General features: G+C 38.0%; 1 protein-coding gene across 5 annotated transcripts in view; it reads left to right on the plus strand.

Moving 5' to 3' along the window:
* GMDS (GDP-mannose 4,6-dehydratase) overlaps nt 1-19114 on the plus strand; it is a 418193-nt gene that overhangs the window by 237840 nt on the left and 161239 nt on the right. The gene's annotated exons all lie outside the window — the stretch shown is intronic.

Here is a 19114-nt window from a genome sequence, read left to right on the forward strand (position 1 = left end):
TTTCCAGTTATAAATTATGCACCATCATAACATCCCGCTAGCACCGTTGGCGAGCTAGGGCTGGAGCATGGGGTAGTTTATAGCGGAAAAATGGCTTTTCAATGGATAGCACACCCTCGGACTCCTTCTCCTCCTAGGCTATGTGTGCTGGACTTGTGGTGTGAGGAGATATAAAGCAGCATTTTTCTAGCTGCCTGGTGAAACAATGAGGGCTCTGTTAGCAGGAGCCCAAACTTCTGTAGTCCCTGCCTCACAAGGTTGGAATGACTGCTTAAACCCAGGTTCAAAGCCCTTGGCCTCCAAGTGCTTTAATTTAGCACTATTTTTGCTGCGCTAGCCTCTGTTTTTTCTGCTTAAACCATCTAAGGTCTCCTTGTTTTGCAGGGAACTAAGCAGCTCCTTTTTATAATTAGATTAAAGATAATCAAATGAAGACTTGGATATTTTTTAATGTCATTTAATCTTATTCATTTTTTTAACTTTTGCAAAATAACTTTTTATCACCGTTGCCTACCTTCTTGTAAATTTACACCTTTTTTTTTTTTCCCCCTGCACTGTGTTTCAAGCTTCTGGTTTTCTAGTTAAAAAAAAAAATATCGTTTGACAGGTATTTTTCAGCATTTTTATTTGATGCCATAAAATAAACCTTTACCAGGTGTTTTTAGGTATGATTCACAACACTTTCATTCATTCATTCACTGTCAGTTTTCCCAAAGCTAACTGGCATGAAAATAAAAGAGAATGCGAAAAGAAGCACGCAAAACGTGCAAAAAGGATACAAATGAAGTGGGAAAAAACCACATATGTGGAGTAGCAGGGTAAGAAGCAGCACAGAACTGCACCTAAAACAGGGTTGTACATTAATAAAAGTAACAAGTAAGTGCTGGTGCTATTTGCTTCAAGTTTTAAAACATGAAAAAACAGTCCTAAATGTAGGTATTATTCAAATAATAATCACTCAAAAGCTTGATAAAACCACAGCTTAGCATGAAAGCTGTGAAAAACCATGTAACAGCTGATGTCAAGTTTCTGAAGGAAAAACTGTTTCAAACTTAACTTTCCCATTCCTCCATAATGCACAATCAATACAAACATATTTGAAACAGGAGAAAAAAACCCTGATCTTGTACCAGGGATCAAATCTCATTTATGGTAAAACCCAGAGAAATTGTACACAAACAACCATATTTAAAATGTGGTGGGGGAGGGTGAACGATCATCTGAATTTACAGCATATAAAATACCTCTGTGCTCTTTGTCTAGTCAAAAAGCAACATGCTAGAAAAGTCAACAGGAGATCCACTACCTAGGTCTTGACAGGAGTCTCCTTTACAGACATTATAGTGGAGGCCAAGGTGGAGATCAAATTTCCAATCTGTTAGATTAGTGAGTATCCAAATATGGCTGATAAGTCTTTTTCTTGTTTTAAAGATGGTGCTAAAAGTCCCCAGGTTTGCCCTTCTCCTTTTTTCATAATAAGATCATCACCAGGTTTTGGTTCTGTTTCTTGGCTTCCACTCTTTTGAGTAAATCTTGTATGATTATGATTGTGTAACATGCAATGATATTTTTTACTCGTTTTAGAATTTTTTCTGTCTTGTGTGTTGTAAAAAGATTGAAATCGTAGAATATCTCAGGTCTGAAGGGACTCATAAGGATGACTGAGTCCAGCTCCCTTGAGCTTTTGGAAGAATAGCTCTTCAGATCTGGGATGTACTAGATGATATAAAAATAGGATAGTGAATGTTGAAGCCTCCATTATTCTGTGCTCACAAGAACAGGCCCTGTAACTTCAGTGAGACTGCGGGTGAATGTACTTGATGGAGATTTGCAGCTCCGGGTCTTGCAAATCTCTATGATTTATTCTAAGTGCATCATAGAATATTGAGCTTATTGTTTGTAATATGACACTGGATATGTTTTCCTTTCTTGCTCTGAAGCCACGTTAATTTTTTTCACACAAGGCACCTAGTACTAAGTTTCATGGTCATGAAACTGCATGAAAATTTATGGATGCACATGTGTCTCTTGACCATGGTCATGATTTCTTAAGGCTCTCTGTAGCTGTTAAAAATAAATATAGCTGTTAAAAAAATTTATATGATTCCCAGCACAAATAGGTATACTGTAATCCATCTTTAATTTCATTTATAACTTAGAAAAAAAATTCTGAGTGTGTGTCATAGTAATCAACACTTACTCAATCCTAAATTATTTTCAAATATTATTTTCAATATATTTTTGAATAAACAAATCTTTAAAAAACAGAAGTAAGGACAAAGCTTGTTCACTGTGGTGATATAATTTCATTTTGCCTTTTGAGTTCCAGGTGTAGCATATCTTTCTTATGAGATTTGGTTATTACAAATCTAATTTTTTAGTCATTATTAGCGTTTTAAAAGCTCAGAAAGGTTTACTGGGTTTTTTCTTTTGAAGACTCATTAAAATGTTAGACTTCCCTAAATATGGCTTAATTCAGATGTTTTTTCTGACTAGCATATTGTAACAAAAAACCCAAACAAACCAACCAAACAAACAAAAACCAAAACCAAAAAACAAACAAAAAAAAGAGGCATGGCAACATTTGTCCTGTGCTTTAACACCTAAATATAAATCCTTAAAAACAAAAAAAGCCTGCAATGAGGAGTTGAAATATCTGATTGCAAAACCTGTTATCGCAGTCTGCTCCTTTGAAATTTAGAAAAGGTAAGGGTATTTTGACCAACAATTTCTTTATTAAGGTGCCAAATGTAAGACATGAACAGATGCTCAAGGTGTTTTCCCATCATGAAAGTCATTTGTGTAACTGGAAGCTGCAGTCTCAGTTCCTATTGCTGAGGAACCCATTAGATTTTAATAGTGGTCGTGTGTGCTTAAGATAGTGTATTTTATACTGATAAATGTACTCCAAAAAGTGGGAGCACATAAATGAGCAGTTATTAGAATTATTAAAAAAAAAAGTTATTCGCCTAAATTACTTTGAAAGATACATGGTAGAAATGGTTGGATACTGGAAACAGAGGTGTATACTGGGAAGTGGAATACAGTATTTTAGCCCATAAAACTGCTGTGTATGTTTGCAAGTAAAAATAATGACAGTTCAGATGTATTTTAACATATTCTAAAGTTCCAGAAAACTTATACAACTGTGTCTTAAGTGAGAAATAAAGTTAATGTTATCTTAAAAAATTTGGTTAAGTATTCCTGATTTCTGAGATCACACGGAATCTTCAGCCAGCTGGAGCCTTCAGGTTATTCAATGATTCTAAGTAGAAATATAGATGACTAATGAAATAAATAGTTGTCTTCCTCTTAATTTTTCATTTATAGGGCTAACAGTTCTTACGTTTCCTGAGGCACTCTGCATATATTATTGAGGTAGTATGTTAAAATGATCTCGCCTCATTTATACTCCCCCACAAAATAGTTGAGATGTAACTTTCCAAAGAAAACATCTGAAACATTTAATTTTACCTGTCACTTTTTTTTTCATTTTCCCTGTTAAGAGTAAAACGTTGGGCTGTATGTTTTTAACAGCGGTTATTCATGTGAAGGTTAGAATAAACAAAAGTATGATTTAACATTCAGAGACCAGAGAATGACTAATGGGCAACTCTAATTCATTTTCCAGGTCGTAGGTAGGCATAGTTGAAAGCTATAAAGGTAACAAAGGTTATCAAGACCTAAAGATAAGAAATAGAAATTGTTAAGTTTAGTGTCTAAAACTGGAGTTTCCTCATTTTTCTTTCTACTATGTGAAGTAGTAATTCCTTGGATCTACGCTATTCTCATTCTTAAGTTAATACTACTTTGTCATTTATCTAATTCAAGGAATAGATATTTATTTTATTTAACTGGGTTCATCTAGGTGCATTTTATTTTGTTATCCGTCTACATTCTGTGCATGCACGCTTGTGTTGTTTTGCAGGAGTCTGAATATCTTCTCCATAATCTTGATGAATTTTATTTACTGCATATGGTACTGGTTTAAATGTTTTGCACGGGTTTCTCTAGCAAAGTCTTTTCTGCTCAAGAGCATTCAAATTGCAGGTAACGATCTATGACTTAATATTATTGTCTACAACAGTCAATGTGTTTCTGCTGTAGGCAAATGCTACTCTGTCAAAATCTGTCCAACTCAGCTTTTCTGTTAGAAACATTCACATTAGACATGAACCCTCAACAAATTAACTTTTTTAATGTTACACAAGCAGAAGTAGTGATTGAACTCTGCTACTCACCAGTAAGTTACTTTTACTAAGTCCCAGGAGAAACTGGCATAGGTATTTTAAATTAAAAGCTATTATAACTAACTGGAGAAAAATGCTGTTGGATCAAGTTTATGGGACAGTTAATTCCTAAATAAATGCAACTGTACATATCATACTTCTTCTGTACAAATATTAAAAAGTTCTTAAAATAGAACATTTTTGGTTGTAACTAGGTTCAAGCTGAACCAACTAGATTCAGTGTTTGTCTGATTTCTCAGATAAGTTGACTAAGCTTTAAGGAGTGTTCTGTGTCCCTAAAGTCTATACAGAAATTGTTTGGTCTATCTCTTCCCATTACTTTTTGCTTATATCTGTTATATACAATAGAAGCCATTGGAGTAAGAATATTTTTTTTCTAACATATAAAATTCATAGTAATAATGTTACATTACTTTGACCTTGTTTAATGAAAGGATCATCATTTAGACATCAGATAGAACACTTGTCACTGGTTTGACTTATGGAGAAGGAGTATTCTGTAGGGTTGCCACTCTTTTCTCTTGTCATCACTATTTTTCCTCTTCATCAGTGAAGCCTGATCCAGCTCCTACTGAAATTGGTTGGAATTGTGTACTATATACAGAAAATTTTCTACTGCATCTTGTCTAGGGTCAAATAGTCTTAATATTTGTGAATGTAATGACGTTTTTTATCCTTTGTAAAGAAATTCTGCCTCTAGGAAGAGGTAGGCAGAGGAAGATACATTTAGAAATACTCTGTGCTTCACTCTGTTCATATACCCACAAACATATGGCAAAAGGAGCCGGTCCCATGTCTGGCTGAGCATAGGGAACACAATTTCTACAAAATAGATCTCTTACACTGGAGTCTTGGTACATTCCTGCTCTCTATGCCCACTTGTCTCTTTTCTGTAGGTTGGATTTCATGGTTACTTTTATTGCAGAGAAGGCAGGATCCATCCTCCCAGAACTGCTTGGGTCCTCGTCAAGATCTCCTTTTGTCATTCCACCTCAGAAGTGACATGCAGGGGCAGCCTAACACCAGGAACACAGGCAAGAGCACAGCATCTAACCAAAAACAGCCTAGGCTATTCATTGCTGCCTGTTACATTCAGTACTTCCACAGTGAGACAATTTATTTGTTATGTGTTGGAAAAATTGAAAAAATCCCCGTTACTTACTAAAGGACCTTGTAACTTTCTTCTGCATACTGCTTTTCACACTCTACCGGAATAAGCTGGGGAATAGCCAGTGAAATCCCCAAATTATAACAAGTTGCAACATGCATGAGCTATTACAACATGTAAGAAATTTCCATAAATGACTTTTTTTTTTTTTTTTTTTTTTTAAAAATTAGCTACTGCTTAAGCACAGAGTTCTCACACATTCATATGCCTGCACATTAGCCCTCAACAGGGTTTTCACTGGCTTGGCAGTATTGCCCTTCTTGCTTAAATTTTGTCCAATGTCTTCTAATCATCATTTGATTTCTAATCATTGTGAAGTTCAAACAGTTGGAAAAGACATGATGTTTTTTATTTGAAGAAGAATTTGCATCATAAAATTAAACAAGTTATTTTTGGCTTTGAACACTTTATAGACTGGGTTAATTGTTTGGCCTTCTTTCATAGTTGTTTATACTCCATATCAATCTCCTTCCTCCAGATCAATCTCCTTCCTCTACACATCACAGAGGTAACTTTCAATCTATGTATAATACAGAAATGGTATAATGTTAGAAGTAAAGCCAATAATCTTCTTAGAGAGAACTGTAAGTCCTCAGTTTCGTGTTTTGCCTGAGTCTGGGCTCCTCAAACTCCTGCTCCAGTGACCTCAGTGCCTGCTTGTGGATTCAGATTTTCTGTGATAGACAGTCTGCTTCTAAGATGACTGAATATGTGCCTGTTCTCCTCTTTTATTCTTGGCTTCTAGTTTGAGACAAACAGGATTTGTGTAATATTTTGTGTTGTATGAGTTTTGCTTTTAGTTCATGAAAATGATGACCAGAGTTTGGGATAGTTCTCTTTCCTTCTAGGAGGTGCTTTAAATCTAGTTCCATGGACTGGCATATATGTTTTCAGCTCTCAAAATGTGCAATTATCCCATTAGAACTCCACCAGAGTCAAGGCTAGTCAGAGAGCAACAATTTCATTTTAAGGGAGGGGAGAGGAGCTTTGGGACTTGTGTTCATTTTGATGGTGAAATCTTTCTCACACCCACTAGAAATTCCACCCTGAATGTTTTCACTGAAACAGCTACATTTCCATGAAATATTGCTCTTTAAAAGAAAAGGTATTCTAAAGCAAATAAGTTTTTTCTATCTGTAGGCTTTTATTAAGCAATAACTCTAGGCAGAAAATGGTTTCTGGAACATAGGAATACATTTTTGTATGACTACAGCACTAAAATGTGCAAGAGTAGGAACAAGGAAAGTAGGAAATCAGCATTTGAAAAACTGCTGATTCAGTTTTAACCCGGAACAAAGGAAGATGGTCAGTATTCCCAAAAGTCTCTCTCTGTAATCCCCGAGGTCTGTGGTATGTTTGTTGCTATGTAGGCTTTGTTAAACTTATAAATAAGTAAGTAAATAAATAAATAAATAAGTACTAAAGACTTCACAGAGCTAATCTTTACAATGTAAAGAACCAACACACTGAACTTTGACATTAGGAGCAGCCCTGAGCTAAACTGTTAATGCTGATGCAAATGTTGCCCTCCTTATTTACCTGTAAACTGCTTACCAAGTCAGTGCACATCTGAAGAATACCTTCTTTGTGCTGGTGGCCCTTGGCTAATCTGATCGAAAGCCTGATCCTACCTCAGGGCCAGGCACTGAACAGTTATGGTAGCTGTTTCTATCACTTGTTTTCACTTAGGCAGGCTTGAAATAGCTGCATTTATTTCATCATTCCTTCATCTGATGTCATTCCACAACAGTGTTTACTTAGTGACAGGATGCTTTGTAGTGACCTAATGTTGCCCTCTCCTTTACTTCTCTGCCAACAGCATGCTAAGGATTTGGTCACCAACAGGACAGGGCAGATGATTGATCTGGTTGGTACATGAAACACACAAAATTACTTTTCAACAAAAATGTGTATTTTATGGGAAGATTTTTAAAGGCTTCTAATCAAATCAAGTTCAAGCACTAATAGTATATTTAAACTTGCTGAACTTTTTTTAAAAACTCTGGTTTTAATCAGCGCTCTTCTTGAATAAGTAAGCTATTTCTTTACAATGAAAAATGGGTCTACTGTAATGTAATAAAATTAATTTTCTTCTGTGCTTTAATGAAGTACAGAAGTTGACCAATGGTTTTAAAAGCATCTCTTTTGAACATAGTCAGAAGCTGGTTGTATGTATTTATCTAGGTGTCTTGGGAGCATTGGAAATGCATGATTATTGGGGGGGGGGGGGGGGGGGGAACAAAAAACAAACAAAAAAAAAACCCCAAAAACCAAAACAAACAAAAAACCCACAAAATCCAAACAACAACGACATAAACAAAACAAAAACCCAAACAAACAAAAACCAAACCAAACTAAAACAAAAACAAAAACCAAACAAAAAACCCCAAAACAACAACAACAATAATTATATTTTTAAGCGGTCAAAAGTAATACAAATTTTCAAACCATACTGAGGAAAGCATTTTCTCCTGGCTGCGCTGTTGATAGCAGTTATCTTTCTAATTTGCATTCAGTTGGCTGTTTTACTGAGCCTGTTTTTCTGCAAGACATTTCAGCCTAACACAGCTTTTCCTTATTGCTCTGACCAAACGGATTTTTTTTTTAATTATCCAGCCTGAGATCCATTTTTAGGTAATTATTTCATTGATGGCCATTTACCCTAGCTGAGGGTCCAAGAGAAGCCAGTTCCTGCCAGTAAAGCCTAAAACATCCTTAAAGGGTTAGTGATGCTAAGTTTGGCAATGCAGGATCAGTATCCACTTGGCCATTTCCTAGGTGAGGTCTGTGTCTAGATGTCAGAATGGATCATGTGAAACTATGTTGGACAATTAATCACTGCCAATGAGCCATGGCCTGCCAAAGCTCCTTCTCATAACAGCCTCCTTGTTAAGCTTCACAAGGCCCAAATCCACAAGCCAGACCTCCTCCTCTAAGACCTCCAATGCAGACTACAGAAGCATTTGCAGGAAAATACATTTACTCCAAGAAAGAAGTGCTGCAGGCTTATAGGGTTGATCTATCAAAAGGAAAAATAAATAAATAAAGAACCAGGAAAAATGTGGGATTTAGCTTGATAACTAGCTTTGTGATATTGTTTATGCTGGATGTTTCTAGGGAAAGACTTCTAATGTGAGTATAAAATCAATCCACATTAAGCAGTGCATTTAGCTTTATAGTTGCTAATTTAAAATTAGTTGAAATCTGACCTTTGTATTTCATAGCAATGACTGCTCTAAGGGAAAATGTGTCATTCGTGTTTAGTACTTCTCCTGCCTTATCTGTTCCTTCATCCTGGCCTTACCAGATGCTAAAACCTAGGCTAAGAGAGGTAGGGAAAGTCAGAACTGAATAGCCTGATGAACTACTGAAATAAATTAAATTCCTTTGACAAGTAAATCATTGTTGTGGGGGATGGGGGAGAAGGGTGTGAGGGGGGGAGAGCATCTTTTACTTCACTGGCCCATTTAGGAAGTTTGGTCACTGGTATGAAGCCATACAGCTGCACACAATATAAAGTAAGTTTAGCAGCATATTTGGTGAGTTTATAACTTCCCCAGGGCATTTTAACATTAAAAATAGTGATTGTTAACCTGGTCCATCTGAACTTAAATATGAGCTTGCTTTGCAAGAAATGAGGGGTAACATCTCAAGTACACTTCTTTGTTTTTTATTATTGCTTAAGGGCTTACATTGCTTTATAACTGCATTTTGTCTGGCTTTGCATTTTGTACTCAACAGGGATATGCAAATCCATGGTCCCAGTAAGGATGGCAATCCCACCACTAGCTTAGAAATGTGTTCTTTTATAGTTATGCACAGATACTAAAAAACAAACAGTATATTATAAAGTGGCAATTGTATATGACTTTGACATTAGCAGCAAGTCCATTACTTGTGTGTTATCTGTCCACTGACTAAAGATTTTTTTCACTACCACCAAAAACTCCTTTTAAATCATTAGTGTCTCAGACTGGCAGCCAAAATAACACTGGCAAATATTGAAAGGCACAGGAGAAATCTTGCTGAAAAGAATTATTATTGCCTTATAGAATGAAGTAGATTACAGAATATTAAAATGAAGTTCCATTTAAAAAGGTATATTTCTGTATGTTTATCAGACTGTCTTTCAAAGCAAAATTTTCAGATGAATATGCAACTGGAAACACCCATATTTTCAAAGCTGTGAGTCTGAATTAAAAAAAAAAAAAATCACTATATTGCCCAAAAAAGTAGATTTTAAAAATAATATTGGTAAGGGTCACCTTGCTGTTTCATAAGCCTTTAGGATTCACTGTATCAGGCTTTTTTGTGCAAATACAAAACCTCAATAATTATGTATTTATCTTTGAAAAGAAATTCTTGTGTACTTGCTCCTGGAATCAGGCAAGATTGGATGAAAACATAAGCCCCCAAATATTGCAATTATTGCTTTAATTCGGTAGTGTTGTGGAAGTGCAGGAATGAGCCCGACTTTTACATCACATGGCATGCTTCTGTTTAGCACTGGCAGAAAAAGTGCTTCTCCATCAGTGCTGCTCTCCCAAGACAGTTCCCATCCATATTGAACAGTCATGGCACGTTGTACAGGTGAGTCCTGGTGCTCACTGTCACCTTTCACAGTGCAGTTGCTGTTCCAGGTTTTGTTTTTACGCTCTACTGTGTCAAGGAAAAAATTAATTTTAAATATATGTATGCAAACTATGAATGAATTTTTTCCCCTTTCTTCACAAGATTCCTTTGCCCCTCTGTTAGATGGAAATGAAATCACTCTGGGCTGGCTTGCAGATGGGTTTGAGGGCCATTTAAATCTGCAAAGCTGTTTACAAGCCCTGCTTCTGATGCTCTCATGCGGTAGCCTGCCATGTCCCTGCTTCTCATGTCCTCTCAAAGCTAAGAGGATCTTCATTCTTCAGACGACAGCAGCTCCCTGAGAACCTGTTCTCTCTTTACTGGATTAGTGTGGCTTCCATACACAGTCCCTGAAGCTGGGACTCACATTCCTGTGTAAAGCCCAATGAAACTAGTTCTGCCCAAGACACCAGTGCTGGGCCAAGAGGGAGCAGAACACCCCCTTGGAAGTCTTGCTCAGGGCGCACCCCAGGTGTTTGCATCACCCCTGGGATCTGCAACACCCTCTGGTGAAAAGTTCCTTGCCAGTTTGTCCCAAACTATTCACAAATTCTGGCTTTCTGCTACTACCTCAGCTGTCTTCAAGGGAATCTTCACACCTCTCTCCCCATGGGACACTCATGCATGTTTTCTTAGCTTCTCACCTACTTTATAGTGCAGAAGGGGAGGGTGCCTTGTTAGGCCGTGTGGCTCCACCTTCCTTGGAGACCTAACATGTAATTCTAAGTGCTGAGCACTTAAGTGGTGCAACAGCACCAGAGTTAACCCATCCACGCCCCTATTATGGAACTTGGTTGCAGTCTATCCTCAGGTTATCAAAACCCAGTGGTAGGGTAAACACCTGCTGCATGAAAATACTAGTTCCCAGAATCTATAAAGGCCTTAGAATAGCAATTATGAATTTTGGAGGATATATATACGCACACATGTTATGGCATGTAATTTATGTTTGCAGTTCAGAACTGGTTTGTGTGAAAAGTATGCAATTTGTCAAAGTAACAATCCTTGGCTTTGTTTTATACTGGCTATTAAGCCACAGATCTGAGGACTGAGAGGTCATTTCCTAAAAGCTGCCTGCTTAAAAAGAGTATCTATTCTATGTTCTATCACATGTGAATGGTAAGAAAAGAAAAAAACATATATGTGCATTTTAACGCTGTACTAATAAAAACAAATATAGTCCTAGAGACCTCATTTAAAGTAGGAGCAAGTTTTGAATAGAATGTTTGGCTTATAGATTCTTTTCAGAAAAAGCCCTTGTAATGTTAGGAGCAAGACTAATACAAATTCATTTGAAAAAAATGAAGTAAATTGCAGGTGTGGGATAAGAATTATCAACTACCTAATTCCACTTGGTATAAACAAATGGCTTAAACATTTAACCATTTCTAATTGTTCTAACTGAGTGGAGTGCACGAACAATTCGAACTTCATTATGGTTTGTTTTTTATCTTTGCTTCCCTAATCTCTGGTAGCTGAGATGAACACTGCCAAAGCCATGTATTTTTGTAGAATCCAGAAAAACCAGTTGGAAAACACCTCAAGGATAATCTGATGCAAATTTCCTTTGTAAAAACACGGTCTAGATGGTCCAGCACCCTGTCCGGCTGAATCTTGAAAGTGCCCAACATTGGGGAATTCATCACTTCCCTGGGGAGATTATTCCAATGGCTGATTGTTCTCATTGGGAAAAATTTCCCTCTTGCGTTCAATCAGAATCTCCCCAGGAGTAACTTGTGCCCATTACCTTTTGCCTTTTCCTTGTGAAAAAGGAGTAAAAAAGGAGTCTCCCTGTAAAAAAGGAGTCTCCATCTTCTTTGTAGACATCCTTTAAATACTGGACATTTTGATAAGGTCACTCCTAATTCTTCTTTACTCAAGGCTGAACAAATCCACTTTTCTCTCAGCCTTTCCTCACATCTCGGGCTACCCAGGCCTTTGATTATCTTCATGGCCCTTCTCTGGACCCTCCCCAGCCTGTTCACAGCTTTTCTTGCATTGTGGGGATCAAAATTGAACACAGTATTCCTGGCGTGGCCTGACACACGTTAAGTAAGTGGGATAGTGGCTTCTTTATCCAGTCTTTGAATGAGCTCATAAGTAGCTTTCTGGCCAAATAGGTGGACAAAGTCACATGCACCAGTTTCAGGCTACATTTGTTGGGTCTTTGTGCATCATGTTTTCAAGATACTGATTTCTGTAAATCTACTTAGGACATCCAGGCTGAAATAATTTCTTGTCTTAAATGAGGCTGCAACATTTTCTGTGGGCTTAGTGAACTCTCTATATAAAATTGTGTACATCAACTCAGAATGTTTCTGGGAAGTTCATTTCCCTCAGCTGCTGCTTTCAGTATGTCACACATGCCTTTTTTGGCTCCTTTCTTCTATCGCATCAGACCAGTATTACTTGTCTCCACTTGAAGGGCCTTTCATGTCTTATATTCACCCTGTCATCTCTCCACTGTTGACTGGCTTACTCCTGCCTGCAGCCAACTTCTGACATCCATGTTCAGCACCCACTTGTTAAATTTTCAGACATCTCTCTCTTTCTTCTCATGCTACTGGTCAAGTTTGGGAGGCGCCCGCTGTAAACAGTCTCAAAGCAATTTCATCATTTCAAATCTCAATCTGCGATGCCAACAGGAGCCTTCACAGCTGATGTACTGCAAGCACTGCCTGTCATGACAGTCAAGCTTGTTTTCTTACTTCCTTCTTGAAGAAAATGCCATCTGTATTGTTTTCATCTCTATGAGACCTTTTAAGTATGTGCTACTGCCGTGCGAGCTACAGGGGCAAAGGTTGTAGCCTGCCAAGGCCAGGTCATGCCACAGTAAAGCAACTGAGTAATTCGTGGTTGCATCAGGGGGTTCAGTCTCAGTCTCAAGAACTGCTAAGCTGAATACTCCTACCAGCCAGGTGCTCTGCTGGCAAATGTGCCTGTTGCCTCAATGCCTGTTGCCTCATGCCAGTCCAAAGTTTCCTTGTGAAACTGTCTGGATGCCAACACTGCCTGCAGGGCTCTCGGAGTTCGAAAGTCTGAAATATATATCCCTAACTGGATAGAGCAGATAGGAGAGACACTTACCTATGTGTGAAATTGCACAAATGAGTGTAAGCATTGATTTGTGGGACAACAATGATAAAGACTTGCACATGATTCACAGCACCCAGCTTAATTTGGCAAAGGTGCCTCTGTCCATCTATTTTCTGTCCCCGGTTGATGGAAAGACAGAGATCATTATCCACAAAGTAATTTAAAAACACTAAATCGGTCACTTGATTGGATTCACTTAGTTGACAGTAGAGGAAAATAGGAGAGATCAAGCTGAGGTGTTTAAAGTGTGGATGACAAATAACCTTTCCTCTTCACTACTGAGTGTAGTGTTTCCCTGTCCAGGGTGTATGTTAACAAAGGTATATGTATGTAGATGTGCCATGATAGCTCCAGCACTTCATCTGCCACCTTGCAGCACATTAGAGAGAAGGATCAGACAGCCTACAGAGAAGGGTGAAAGGAGAATGAGAAAGATGAGTTCCTGAACCAAAGATGCCCATCCTGGATTTGTCCATTATCTGGGTCAGGATGGTGAAGTCCCAGTCTCACCAGTGTATTTCAGAGTGGAGCTAGAGGATCATTTAGATTGAAAGGGAACTCAGGAGGCCTTAATCTAACCAGGGATCCAAGCAGGCCTTAATCCAATCCGGCTCAGGGCAGGGCCAATACTGACTTAACTTCAGTCACTGAGGACTTTGTTTAGATGGGTCTTAAAAGCCTCAAGTACAGAGATTGTGAAATCTCCCTGTTTAACCTGTTCTACTGCTTGTATCACCTCATCACAAAAAGTTTTCCCTGCTCCAGCTGACCATCTTGGCAGTCCTTCATTGGACTCACTCCAGTTTTTCAACATTTTTCTTGTGCTATTGGACCCAAAACTGAACATAGCATTCCAGATGCAATATAACAAGTGCTAAGTAAAGGGTGATTATCCCTTCCTTTGATCTACTGGCTGTAGGACTTTTGATATGGCCCTGGATGCTGTTAGCCTCCAGCACTGCCAGAGCAGAGCTGGCTCTTGTTCAGCCTACTGACCACAAGGACATGGGGTCTTTTTCAGCAGGGCTTCTACCTAGCCATGCGGTATTTCTACAGTCAATTAACCTGTTCCATTTGCATCTGACCTGCCTGAATTTTACAAGATTCCTCTTGGCCTGTTCCTGCTGCCTGTCAAGATACCTCTGAATGGCAAGAAAAGTATCAACTCTTTCCTCCAGGTTGGTGTCTCCTCTGAATTTTATGAGAGCACCCCATCTCTTCCTCCAGGTCATTGATAAAGATACTAACTCAGGATTTTCAGTGTCAAAAATTTCATGTAGTGTTGGCTCATCTCCATAGCCCTGTTTGCAAATTATGAAAAGTTCCATAAATGTTGCATTTTAAAAAGCCAGATCATGGGAGGCAAAAGGCAGAGGTGTATAGTGTGAACTCTTTGATTAAGAAGGGTCACATTGCCCTGAACTGTCCTAGTCCTGGACATGAACCTCACAATTTTCAATTCACACTGTGTGTCTGAATGTTAAAAGAGAGGAAAGAGAATTCCACTTGAAGCTGAGAGCATCCTGAAACCATAAATACGGTCTCTTTGTACCACCCACCTACAATATATACATATGTGTGTGTGTGTGTGCGTGTATGTATATATATATATAAAAATATATATGTGTGTATATATATATATATATATATAAAAATATATGTATATATATGTATATATGTATATATATGTATATATATGTGTATATATATGTATATATATGTATGTATGTGTATATATATATATATATATGTATATATATATGTATATATCTATGTATATATCTATGTATACAGAGATATACATACGTATGAAAGAATGTATCTTATGGCAGGCACCCTCTGCAACAGGTTTCTGAGTGCAGTGAGCTTTTCCAGAAGAGTTACTGACCTCTGGAACAGGGTTTCTATCACAGAAATGCTGACATAACCTTTAACTGTAGAGCCACGAACAGGTTTGTTGTATTACTTGTTCTAGCTTATGTCCTTGCCCTGGAAACAGTGGTGGCATTGTCTGCTGCTAATTGTGTTAAGGGGTTGGGGAGAGTTGGCACTGATATCAGAAGGGAAAAATAATTTAAAATTAAAAATTCCCCTTATGTGAGTCATACAAACTTGGGGAAATTTTAAATGAATGGCTTTAGTTTTAGGTCTATGTATATGATACTCTAATTTTTATTTTTTTTTCCACATTGCAGATATATCAGATATAGTAAGTACTCTTCATCAATCTAATCTATCTTGGTTATTTTAAGCCCCCTTACATTTATAAATCTGACTGGTGGATCTAATCACCTTTTTTTACGTGCTGGTTTTTCTCAGTACTTGATGTAAAGAGAAACCAAAGCCTCACACGACATTTCCAGCTCTCAGGATTTTAATGTGAGTCTTGCAATATCTAGTGTTTTCTTTAAGCCTCAGCTCCAGGAGCTCAACGATTATTTCAAGATCTCAGCTTTTTGTTTGTAGCCCTTTGTAGCAGAGTTACCAGGACAATACTGAAAATCTGAATGCTACAATATAAAAGTAACAATTAAACAAACAAAAAAATCTAGAAATGGCAGTTGTGAATGTTATTGTGGCTTTTACAGAGGCCTTTTAAAAGCTTGTAATGGCAGTACTTTGAATATAATAAATTTTGATAGATCTGCTTGGAATGCAAATTGCCACCAGGACTCCTACTATTAGTGCTATCTCCTAGAGGTGTGCAAAGCAAAGTCCTAGGGCTAGTTGTTTCTGACTTTTACAGATATGAAACCTGCTTTGGGAATTGGCATTTCTAGAGTGTCTCAGCCTAAAATCCCAGATGGGCCGTCTTCTTTAAAGCCTTATGAGGAGCCCTTGCTCTTCTACTGCAGATAAAGTATCATAATGGCTGACACCATGATGCCTTGCAATCAGTTCTGCAAATGGATACCAAATCTGAAAGATACATAACACTCTCGTGCTAAAGGCTTCTGTCGAGCTGCCTGTTACTTTTGTTTTCTTTCCAGAGGTGCTAATTTCCAGAGATAAAGAACTGACTGCTCCCGGTGAGAAATGCAAAGGACCTTGAAAAAGCTATTAAGTGTGGGAAATTAACAAACATGGGAAGCAAATGGCTGAATATATGAGTTTCACTCAATTAACTTTTTAACAAACAAAACCTTTAGTAGCTCCCCACTATTCCAGCTGTTCTGTGTTTGGTGTCAAGCTAAGCGTTACTTAGCCCAGGGAAGGGCTAAGTTTTAGCCTGGGGAAGGCAAGAGGAACTTTTAAATTTTGCTGCAGTTATCTTTTTTTGTGACAGGTTAGCCTTTCCTTCTCTTTCAGCATGAGAACATTATTGCCCACGCCGTGTGGAAAGTGCAGGTTAAGGAAAGTGACTAACAGAGGGACTTCACTTCGCTGTGAAATCTCATTGGAGTTGCCCTTTGTGCCTTTCAGTACAGAAGCAAGAGCAGGCAAATGTGTAGTGTAATAAATAAATGCCGATTTATGCACCATGTTCTCCCTCCATGAAGCAGGGATGGGTAGTGATCTTCTCTTTGCCAAGTCCTGTCCAACTTCAGAGACTGCCCCAGCACAGAGCAAGATCTGCAGGGGTTTGAGGTACATTTCATCTTGTATCCACTGCCAGCACACCCAGAAGAGTAGGTTGTGTCTTTGGGCTGGGAAAACAGGTAGTTAAAAGTAGTCTTGAGCGTGTGACCTTGCCCAGTTTCTGGGGATGGAAGAAAGTCCCCACTAAGCAAAGGTTTATGCTTTCCACGTGCTTCACAGTCCCTACACTTTCTGTCTGTACAATACAGTTTTAATAAGTTCTGAAGTCTTGTGTAACCTGATCCCTGAATTAAATGATATTCTTAAGGATATCAATAGCCAGCTACTGGAAAGTTTGCCATCATAAAAGGGCTTCTTTTAGCTCTTGCTTAGTAAACACATTAATCATAATTCAGTAGGGGGGGAAAAAAGCCAATCTTTTACAGTAAAACCATCTGCCCTTTGTTTCTTTTGTTCAAAGAAAAAAACATAAAATTGAAGTTCCTTTAAATTTTCCATGATAAGTGTTTCTCTGATTTCTTTTTCAGCTTTCTGTAATTTGTACAAAGGAGGCTTTGATTGATTGAAACCCCCTAGTAAATCTCTAGGTCCTTAACCACTTACTGCTTGCTTGGTATAGCATTTGCTGTTGTTTATAGTCTTCTATCCATAGGATTGGTTTTCGGTGTAATGAAGTACTAAAAATCTCATAGAGTTGTATCAACTTGGGTGTTCTGCGGTTAGCATGGTGGTTGTTATGCCTAATTCCCACAGCAGAGAGGGGGAGTTAGGGGGAGCATCATAAAGAACAAAAGTTAGTGGATTGCCAGCTGAGTAAAGCCCTCACTGTGAACAGGTTTGGGTAATAGCAATATTTCTGAAGGGGAGGGTAATGACACTTAAGTGAGGTTGGTCTTAGTAAGCAGTTGCAGGTCTGGATCCAATAATGTATCATTTACTGCGTCTGGAATAGATCGCTTGAATAAATTAAGTGAACTCTTACCCTGCTGTGAGCTTTCTTGCTGTGTGCTCTGTGCTTGTTAGCCTCCTAGCCCCTAGTTTGACCCTGTTCCTTTCTTAAATTAATGCATCTCCAATTCCCTAATCTAGACATTTCTTTCTTTTTTTTTTTTTTTTTTTAATCTCATGTTTCTTTGTTTCCACCCAACTTGAGGAAATAGCTGAGGAGTTTTCAACTGTTTACCCAGAGGCGAAATTAACAGGTGCATTCGGGGTTATTGTGAGGTTCATCGGATGCACAGAGGGCTTGGCTCAGCTCCCACTCCGATAAACAGAACAGTATTGTAAATTAATTGAAAACCGACCAAGATGAAAGTATTAATTAACACATAGGTATAGTTTTAAATTTTTAAAATTTTATTTTTATAGTGACAGGGAGACATTTTAAAAGGGCATTTCCTCATGTCAGGATCTTATTATCTGTGCCAAAGAGAGAAGACATTATGATCCAGATTTGGTGAGGGGCTAGTACTATAAAAGAAAACACATAACTTTTTAGTGAGTCATAGCACTTTGAGCCATTATTAGCTGATAATATGACACAAAGAGAGGACTTCAACTTGAGAGTGGTTTCTCCTTTGTTTGAAATGGAAAATGCTTTTAATGCAGAAATATCCATACCACTGCACATCCTGATTTTTGACAGAAATTCTCCATTCATGATACAATCAAGAATGCATGAAAGTGCATTTTCTGTCATTTTCCTGATTTAGTTTGGAAGGATTTTGCAAGTATGGAGCAGAGGGCATAAAGGTTAAGAAGAAATGCCTTATGTGTTATGTCTTCATCCAGGGATCACTTACAGGAGATTCTAGTCAGCTCCACTTTATATTGAAAGGCTTTTCAGTAAGAACAAAAACTCTTTAAGATTCATCTTTGTCGTTGTGAAAAACTAAACCTCATATTTTTCAGAGAACTCTGTCTCCCTCTAAGCACTTCTAATACGAAAGACAAAAGACCCTGAAAAGTCCTTTGTTGCAAGGAGTTTTGCAATCCTTCATGTGTCACAATATGTGAAGGCAGCCTAGTTTATAAAATATCAGGAAGTTCACGATGAGCTGTTTAGTGACCTTGTAATAATCTGTCATTTCAGGCAGATTCTGTGCCATCTGAGCCTTTTAATGGTCATTTAGAAAACTGAATTCAATAAGACTGGAAAATAATTGCTGCTCTGTTTGGCAGATAAAGATATGCTGGAAGATGCAAGAATTCTTTGGGTATTTCCTTACAGTGTTTTGGAGACAACAGATTTTTCAAATGGATTATAGAATAATCGGTATGCAACTGCAGCATCAATTACAAAAGCTACTTTTCTGTTCTGTACTTGTGAATGTTGACTGATATTGTTTTGGGGGAATCACAGAATGGGTAGGATGGCTGTCTGGTGTCTGAAACTCTGGAGTCATTTGCAGTGTAGAGAACTGAATAG

This window comes from Chamaea fasciata, unplaced genomic scaffold, assembly GCF_029207755.1.
Source record: "Chamaea fasciata isolate MVZ Bird 193981 ecotype frontalis unplaced genomic scaffold, bChaFas1.0.hap1 SCAF_1, whole genome shotgun sequence".
Lineage (NCBI taxonomy): Eukaryota > Metazoa > Chordata > Aves > Passeriformes > Sylviidae > Chamaea > Chamaea fasciata.